Source organism: Camellia sinensis, chromosome 2 (genome assembly GCF_055761805.1).
Source record: "Camellia sinensis isolate YWXY chromosome 2, ASM5576180v1, whole genome shotgun sequence".
Lineage (NCBI taxonomy): Eukaryota > Viridiplantae > Streptophyta > Magnoliopsida > Ericales > Theaceae > Camellia > Camellia sinensis.
This window is the reverse complement of record NC_138962.1, coordinates 24189710-24198174: the sequence shown is the minus strand read 5'-3', so window position 1 is coordinate 24198174 and position 8465 is coordinate 24189710.

Below are 8465 nucleotides of genomic sequence, written 5' to 3'. Positions count from 1 at the left end.
TAATTTATGTTTTTAGATTACTTGTTGCTCAATGATTTAATATGGTTTTAGAGTAATCATGTGTTCAAATCTTATTGTTTGCATGATAATTATAGTATTTATACGTATTGAATACTGTTATGGTGCATGTAAGGCGGCATACTTCACCTGAGGGTTGTGTAAAATACCTTTCAATCTATTAAAATCACACCGATCCGTATTAATTCACACCGTTCTAATAGCTAATCGCGGCTTAAACTTTAAAATTTATAATCCGTCAACTGAACCGCTCCGCTATAGTTAATGCATATATATTTTTTAATTTTTAATGAAATATCAATGTAAAAATAAGTGTAAGAGAGATTTAAGATATAAAATTTATTACAAATTAGTAGTTATATATATGAAACATATTATGTAAAATTACTTTGTGTTATATATCTAAAAAATATTATACAAATTAGTGTTATATATTATGTAAATGTATGATAATTAGTTAGAATATTCTTCAATTGGCCAATCCGCCAAAAATCGCTCAAACCGCAATTTGTCAATCCGCTAACCCGCTATTCGATTTGTAATTTTACTCTTAAACCGTGCAAACTGCACTGCGCACACCCCTATTTCATCCTATGAGGTTCATCTTGTAAAGGAAATGAAGAAGAGCACGCAACTATTATGAAAAATTTATCAGGTATAAAAAATTATAAATTTCATTAAATAATATATAATATCACTCCTGTGAATGGCATATGGCTTGGTGTTGGACCATTTTAATGTCTTTTATTTATTTATTTATTTATATTTTTTAATATGTCCTTTTGTTTTGTTCATGAATCTCCTTTTGTTTGGTGAATAGAGATTCATTTGTTTTTGGGGACCTTTTGTTTTGTTCATGAATGGAGATTAATTGGAAGTTCATAGACTTGGTGGCGAGTTAATACTTAGAGACTCTCCATTTTCTCTAGTTTAATGGTCATTATTTTTTGGTGTAATTTGTAAGTCCTAGTGGCGTATAAATTGTTCCTCTCATCTACTTTTTCTATACCAACTATTTTTTATACTTGAGAGATTACTAGTCAAAGAATCGTGTTTTTTCTTGGTGGAGCTTTGAGTTCACCATCTTGTGCAGAGTTGGCCTGAACCATACGACAAGTGGTCGAGCTGTTGTATTCTAGAGGGGACAAGTCATAATTTCGTGATTGTTGTATCGGTACTTGGGTTTAGGGGTGAGCAGCGGATATACCGATCCGCCAAAACCGACCGAACCGAACCGAACCGATCTACCGCATTTTGGACGGATGCGTGATGACGAGCGGATGGTTGCGGATTGATTTTCTCCAATCCGCCAATTTGGTCGACGGATGGCAGATTTGAGGTCCTTTTGGCCGCAACCGAACCGCCAAACCGCGAGCATCCTTAATAATTTGTAAGACTTTGTGTTTTCAATTTATTTAAATATTTTGATTGTGTTTTCAATTGAAAAAAAATTTAAATATTCAGTTGAAAAAAAGTTTTCAACTTGAATATATTTTTTGAATTGAAAAAAATAAACGTATTATTTATTTATATTTTTTGGTTTTTAAATCTAACTCTAAAAGTAATAAATAGAAAATATGATATATGCTGGTTGGTTTTTGTTTTCAAAAACATATATAAATGTAACAATACAGAGACATACAATCTCTACTACTGCTATGTTCATGGTTTTGGTGGTTTGAATTGTTTTTATATTTTAAGAACCACATATTGTAATACTTTATGTGGATAAAGTATGCTGTGATTGTAATATGTGGATGAGGCATGTAGTGATTTTGATATTCTAAAGTTTCAAACTTTCTTTCTTTGGATAAGGTATGCAGTAATTGCAATACTTTTTTAAGTCATTGACTGTAATACTTTTTTTTTTTTTGAGGAAGTGTACAAGTTGAACTATGTAGAAAATTTATAAAATTTCAAACTACCAAACCGATTTGCATCCATCCGCCAAACCGCCAATCCGCTCAATCCACATCCGCCGGATTGGCGGACAGATGCGGATTGATTTTCTCAAATCCGCGAATCTGGCGGACGGATGGCGGATTGGAGGTTCTATGGCCGCAACCGACCCGCGCCCACCCCTACTTGGGTTCTTCCTACCGCAATGGGCTTGATCTCCTTAAAGAAAACGAGATATCCATGTCTCAGTCTGATCTATTTATATCTCATTTTCTTTGCATTTTTTATCAATAAAATATATTTTTTTTGGTATTTTCACCAATAATTTTAAGGAGATCAAACATGGAATTATAGATAAATATAAAGCAAGGCTTGTCGCTAAAGATTTTAAGTAACAAGTTGATCTTGATTTATTTGATACTTTTTCTTCGGTTATTAGAGTTACATCCATTAGACTGTTGATAGCAGTGGCTGCAATTCATGATTTAAAAATTCATCAAATGGCTGTGAAAAATAACATTTTTAAATGAAGATCCAGATGAGGAGATTTACATGGACCAACCCGAGGGCTTTGTGGAGCCTGGCCAAGAAAGCAAAGTGTGTAAACTAACTAAATCCCTTTATGGTTTAAAACAAGCTCCTAAATAGTGGCATAAGAAATTTGATTCCTGCATGTTTGAGAATGGCTATAAGACTAATGAATGTAATAAGTGCATATATTATAAAGCTTGTGAGAATGTACATGTGATTATTAGCCTATATGTGAATGATTTACTTATCTTTGGCTCTAATTTGCATATTATAAATTAGACTAAAAATATACTTAATAGTCACTTTGATATGAAAGATCTTGATGAAACCAATTTTATTTTTTGAAGTAAAATTATGAAGACTAATGATGGCATTTTTCTTAATCAACCGTATCATGTTAAGAAAATTTTAAAGAAATATAATTTTCTAAACTACAGACATATTGTTACTTCTTTTGATACAAGCATACACTTATCTGTTATAACAAATGAAAAAGAAGTGATTAATCAAAGGAATATGCTAGCATGATTGGTAGTTTGACCCCTTGTTGTACAGTGATCCGGGCTTGGTTCTGTGGATGTTAGCAGTTGTGTATATCTTGTTTACATCCTTTCGTACTTTGTATTTGAGTTATAGGATGTGTTGGGTGTGTTCTAAACAGGTAAGTTGAGTTTTGGTCTCAAGTATAGTTGCCCAAGTTTTTGGTGTTACGCTCGATCGGATCATTCTGAGCTCGAGCGGAGTTTGGTTTTTGGTTGTACGCTCGAGCGGACCTTGTTGCACTCGAGCGGGGTTTACACACTCCCAGTATTTCGTGCCTCTGCAAAACTTCTACAGGTGTGTTTTTCACGCTCGAGCGGGTTTATTTACGCTCGAGCGGGTAGTGCTCTGTCTGTGAAAGTTCTGGTAAGGGAAATCTACGCTCAAGCGGACTGGTTTTCGCGCTCGAGCGGATGTACTTTATTCTTGTGTCTTGACGCTCGAGCGGGCCTTCTTGCGCTCGAGCGGGCCTTCTTGCGCTCGAGCGGGCCTTCTTGCGCTCGAGCGTCTCCAAATTTTTGTTCTTGACGCTCGAGCGTTCTACTCTCCGCTCGAGTGGGTATGTCGTATATCAGTTGGCAGCAGGGCGTTTTAAAATCACTTTTTACATTCTCTCTCTCTCTCTCTTACTTTCTAAAAACACTCTTTGAGAGCTTTTCTCTCTAGGATCTCCCTTCTCTCTAGGGTTTGATCTAGTTAGAGGGTCCCCCTATCCTTCGGCCTTTGTAAAAAGTGTGTTGATCGCCGAGGGCTTCGTTTTGATCCGAGAATCTTGGTGTTTGGAGCATTTTCGTTTTCTTCTCCTTCTCCGATTGAGCTCTAACTTCGAGGTAGGGATATCCTACTCCATCGTATGAGCTTTGTTTTTAAATTTTGGTATTTCGATATGTTGGGGGTTGTTGGGTGATTACGAAAAAGTTTGGGGTCATTGGGTAATTTTCAAAAGAGGGGTTCTCAAAGTTTAAAACCTTTAAGTATGTAATACATTGGAAAATGGAACCTTAGGGTTGGTGTTGTAATTATGGAAAAAAGCCCTAATTGTGGATAAATTAATTTGTGAAATTAATTTTGAGAAATTGAATTGAAAATGTTGAGACTGGGAATATATGAGATTAAAGGGTGTAGTTGGATCATTTATCACTCACCTAGTTGAAATGTTGATATTGTATCCATTTGGTGCATTTACTTTCTGTTTAGAAATAATTGTTTTGGGCTATCGGTGGAGGATAGTCTTGATTGTTGTAAACAATGCATGATGATTAGGCAAGCTAAAACTAATCAATTGAGTAAGCCATTGAATATGGTGGTTGGTACAATACAGCACTAAAATGTGTATTGATTGATTGAATTTGTATATGATAATTGTTTCTATACATTGTATTGTGTGGGAGGAGATGGGGATGTACTCCACGGTTTATTGGAAGATGGGAGATGGACCTCTAAACCGGTATTTGGGTTCTTCCTACCACAATGGACTTGATCTCCTTAAAGAAAACGAAATATCCGTACCTCAACTTGATCTATTTATATTTCATTTTTTTTTGCATTTTTTTATCAATAAAATATAAATTTTCTAGTATTTTCACCAACACTTAGCTATAAAATTTAAATGCACAAGAAAATAAACTAAAAAATTGGGGATGAAACTTTGAGAAGGCTAATAAATTCTTTACATATAAAATTTAATTATATATATAAAGAGTATACTACAATCTATGGCTTTGCATTTTTTTTTTTTTTTTTGGGAATACTTTTAACTTGAGGAATAACTTTGCTATGGATCTCTTTATCTCATATAAAGCAAACCAAAATTAAACTTTATAGATTCTTTGATCAAGTAGTGGCTTAAAAAATAAAGAAAAAGAACATTTTACTATTTATGTGAGGTCACTTATTCATATTAAACATCAAAAAGGGAGAAAAAAGAAAAAAAAGAAAAAAAGAAAAGAAAAAAAGAGAAGAGATATATGTGTCATGCAACCACAAACAGACCTCCATCACCTTTTGTTACGGGCATCTTATATTCTTACATTTATTTTATTTTTTTAATTATAAAAAGGTAGAAAAGAAAAATAAATATTAGAAGGAAAAAAAAGTGATGCTTATCCTCTCTCTTTTTTTGGGGATTAGAATATCTAAAATGAGAATCATGAGATTGATCCAAGTTTGTCATTGCCATCTTATTCTACAAAACATATTCTACAAAATAGTTGGACTTTATGTGAAGGAGTAAAATTGAAGAGATGGTTTTAAAGAACTTCCATGCCACTTTAGAAATTTTAAGTTCGAATCTTACCAAGTGTTGCTCGGGTTTAAGTAGTGATTGCTTTGCGATTGGTTACAAGTATAAGAATTGGGTAAATTATATTTTTCAGTCTACAAGTTTATTCGAATTTCAATTTAGTCCCTTATATTCTAAATATAATAATTAAGTTATCAGATTTTGATTCTTATTTTAATGTAATACTCTCATTACTTGCTGTTAAAAATATGAATAAAAAGTGCTCATGCGATTGCCACGAAAGCATGCTCTCGAGCCATTAAAAATATATATATATATATATACTTTTCATTCTCCAATTTTTACTTTTATTTTATTTTTGTATTTTATATTTTAACTTTCACTTAAATTTTAAACAGTTGGATGATGAAAAGATTATAACAAAACTGGATTGAAGTATGTTTGGTTTTTATTCTTAGCAATTCCGTTTGACAAAATTCTTTTCAGTTGTAATTTTATTCGTTGTTTTATTTTTAGTGAGACCATGAGTTTTAATTGTGAATTCAATCCGAATTGTGCCTTGTAAAGAAGTTTGTGATGTCTATTCTTTCATGTTTGTCACTTTGCTGACTATGTCGAGAATCGAGCTACCTGGTCAACTCGCTGGGGTCCAGGGGGCAGTACCCCTTGGCGGGTTTGGGGCAACGCCTATGTGAGGTCGAGGGGCAGCGCTCCAGAAGCCAGAAGCAAAATTGCATTTGAAGTTGATTAGTATATCTCATTGTGTACACACTCTTGGATTAACAAATATTGGAGTCTTCTGCCTTAGTGTTCTTTTTTCTCTATGGACTTCTAGCATCGAATCTTTTGCTTTTCTAAAGGAATTGACCTATCCTAGCATATCATGGGTAATGTTGAGTCTCTTAACCACCTTACATCTTTTTGTATCTTCACTACTTTCTCCTCAATTCTTTGCAGTTAAGGCATGAGGAAAATGTTACCTCAGAGTCACCAATCAGGCTATCATTATTGTCTCCATACTTCTCAGGTTCGATTTCTATACTCTTGAGCATGTCAGCTGCCAATGAGTGTGCAAAAGAAAGAAAAAAAATGTGCAAAAGAAAGAAAAGAAAAAATGTGCAAAAAAAAGAAAGAAAAAAAATATTCATTGATTAAGGAGGAGCCTCCCCGTTTACTCACCAAATACCCCTTAATTCCTAGTGGTTTGACTTTCCTTAGCTATGCTTAGATTCTCTTGTCGGAAGTCCAGCTATCAGATCACTACTAGGATTTGAATCTTGTGTTTGTCGAACTTCAAGAGTCACACACACTTTTATCATGGGATCTAGCTTTTCATATAATGCATCACTTTCTTTTACGAGGAATCTTCTAGAGACTGTGCACATTGTGTTTTCATGTAATTGTGTTTTTTGAATAATCTTGTGTGTTTTAATATACAAATCAGATATTCCTTGCTTGCTTCAAAATATTTTGTTTTTGTCCTTTTATTCTTGTTCACTGTTTTCAATGTTTGTGGTTGTGTAGACATCCCATTTTTGACCGACCTTAAGACTCAGACGTCATCGTTTGCGCACTCGATGATTGTGCATGTTTGTGTTTGTTTTGGGTGCCCGAAGTTCTCGGCTGAGTGTCTTGTCTTTGAGCCTCTAAACCCTCTGTGTTTTGGCCTTGTTTTTGGGCCAAACTTTGATGCCTCTTGCCTGGAGAGGGGAAAGGCCTTGTCGGCCACTTTTGGCTATTGTTGGCCACTTGAAGGGGTCGGTCGGCTAGGGGAGGTGGCTGACTGCCAATTTTTCTCATTTTTCAGATATTTCATGTGCTAGCTGTTGATCATTGAAAGCCTCCTCCATAAAGCAAGCTTTTTGCTTGTATTTCTATATAAGGGGAGGTCTCTCCCCCATTTTGGGGGTTCAAAAAATTTGTGAGCAAAATTTCACTCTCTCTCTCTTTAGACTTCTCTATCTCCTTCTATTTAGTGTTTGAAAGTGAGTTTTCTTTACATATTTGCATACAATCCCTTAACCAAATTAGACTACCTTGTAGCTGAGGTTCTTGGAGGTCTTATTTGAGCTCTCAAAGCTGATTTTGGCTCAGAAAGTGGCTGTTTGTTGCTGTGCTTCAAAGGTATAGGCTTAACCCCCATTTTAGCTTCTTTTTGCACACTTGTTTGGCCACCTTTGCATGTTGTTTTTGGCCTAGTTTTCAACTACAAAAACCTTTATTTTTTAAGGTTTAAAAATTGTGGTTTAAGGCCTTTTTGGAGTTAGGGGTGGTCAACCCTCTTTTGTAGCTTGTTTGCTAAGTGTTGTGCTATCTTTCAAAGCCTTCTAAAGCAACTTTTTTTGGCCTTTTAACTATTGAATTCCATGGGAATTTCAGTGGCAAAAAGTATGTTTTGAGGTCCAAAATAGGAGGGGGTGGCCTCCTATCCTTGTGACTTGTTTACATGTGTAGATGGCCTAGCATGTGAGCATGATTTTCTACTCTTTTGTGACTTGGTCTCAGCTTGTTTTTGCTACTGATTTATCATGCTTTAGCTCTGTTTTGAGCCTCCTTGGTCATATGAGACTTGTTATGTATGGTTGTAGTGTAAAAGGCCTATACTAGCTTTGTATTTTAAGGCCTCTAACATGTTGTGCATGTGTTGATCGCATGATATAACATCATTTTATATATGATTTTAGTGTGTATAGCCTTGTCACACCCTCACATACTTCACTCTTGCATTACTTTTGAAAGTTGTGTTTTGAGCCTAGCTTGCGAGCCAACACATGAGCATGTTTTTATAGCTTTTTGTGCTTCAATTCCAGCATGATTTAGCCACTGATTTGGCATGTTTAAGCTCTATTCAGAGCTGGTTTGATCATTTGAGTTTGATATTGCATGCCTCTAGTGTAGTGCTCTTCACTAACTTTAATGCTTTTGGCTTTTAACATGTTGTGCATGTGTTGCTCGCATGTTGTAACTTTATTTTTCATGCCATTTCAGCGCTGGAAAATCTGCAACCTCCTTCATTTCTTAATTTTTCCATTTGTTTTGAGGATTGGGTAACCTTATGATTATGTTTAAACGTGAGATAGAGTTTGTGCTCAATGGTTTTAATCATCTTTTGAGGGTTTTTACTAACCAAAGGCATGATCTCTCTCATGTCTTAAACCATCCTTTGGTTGACCCCTCTCTCGTTAGAGGAAAATCACATTGGACTTAGTCAGTTAAAGGATTAATCGGTAATGCT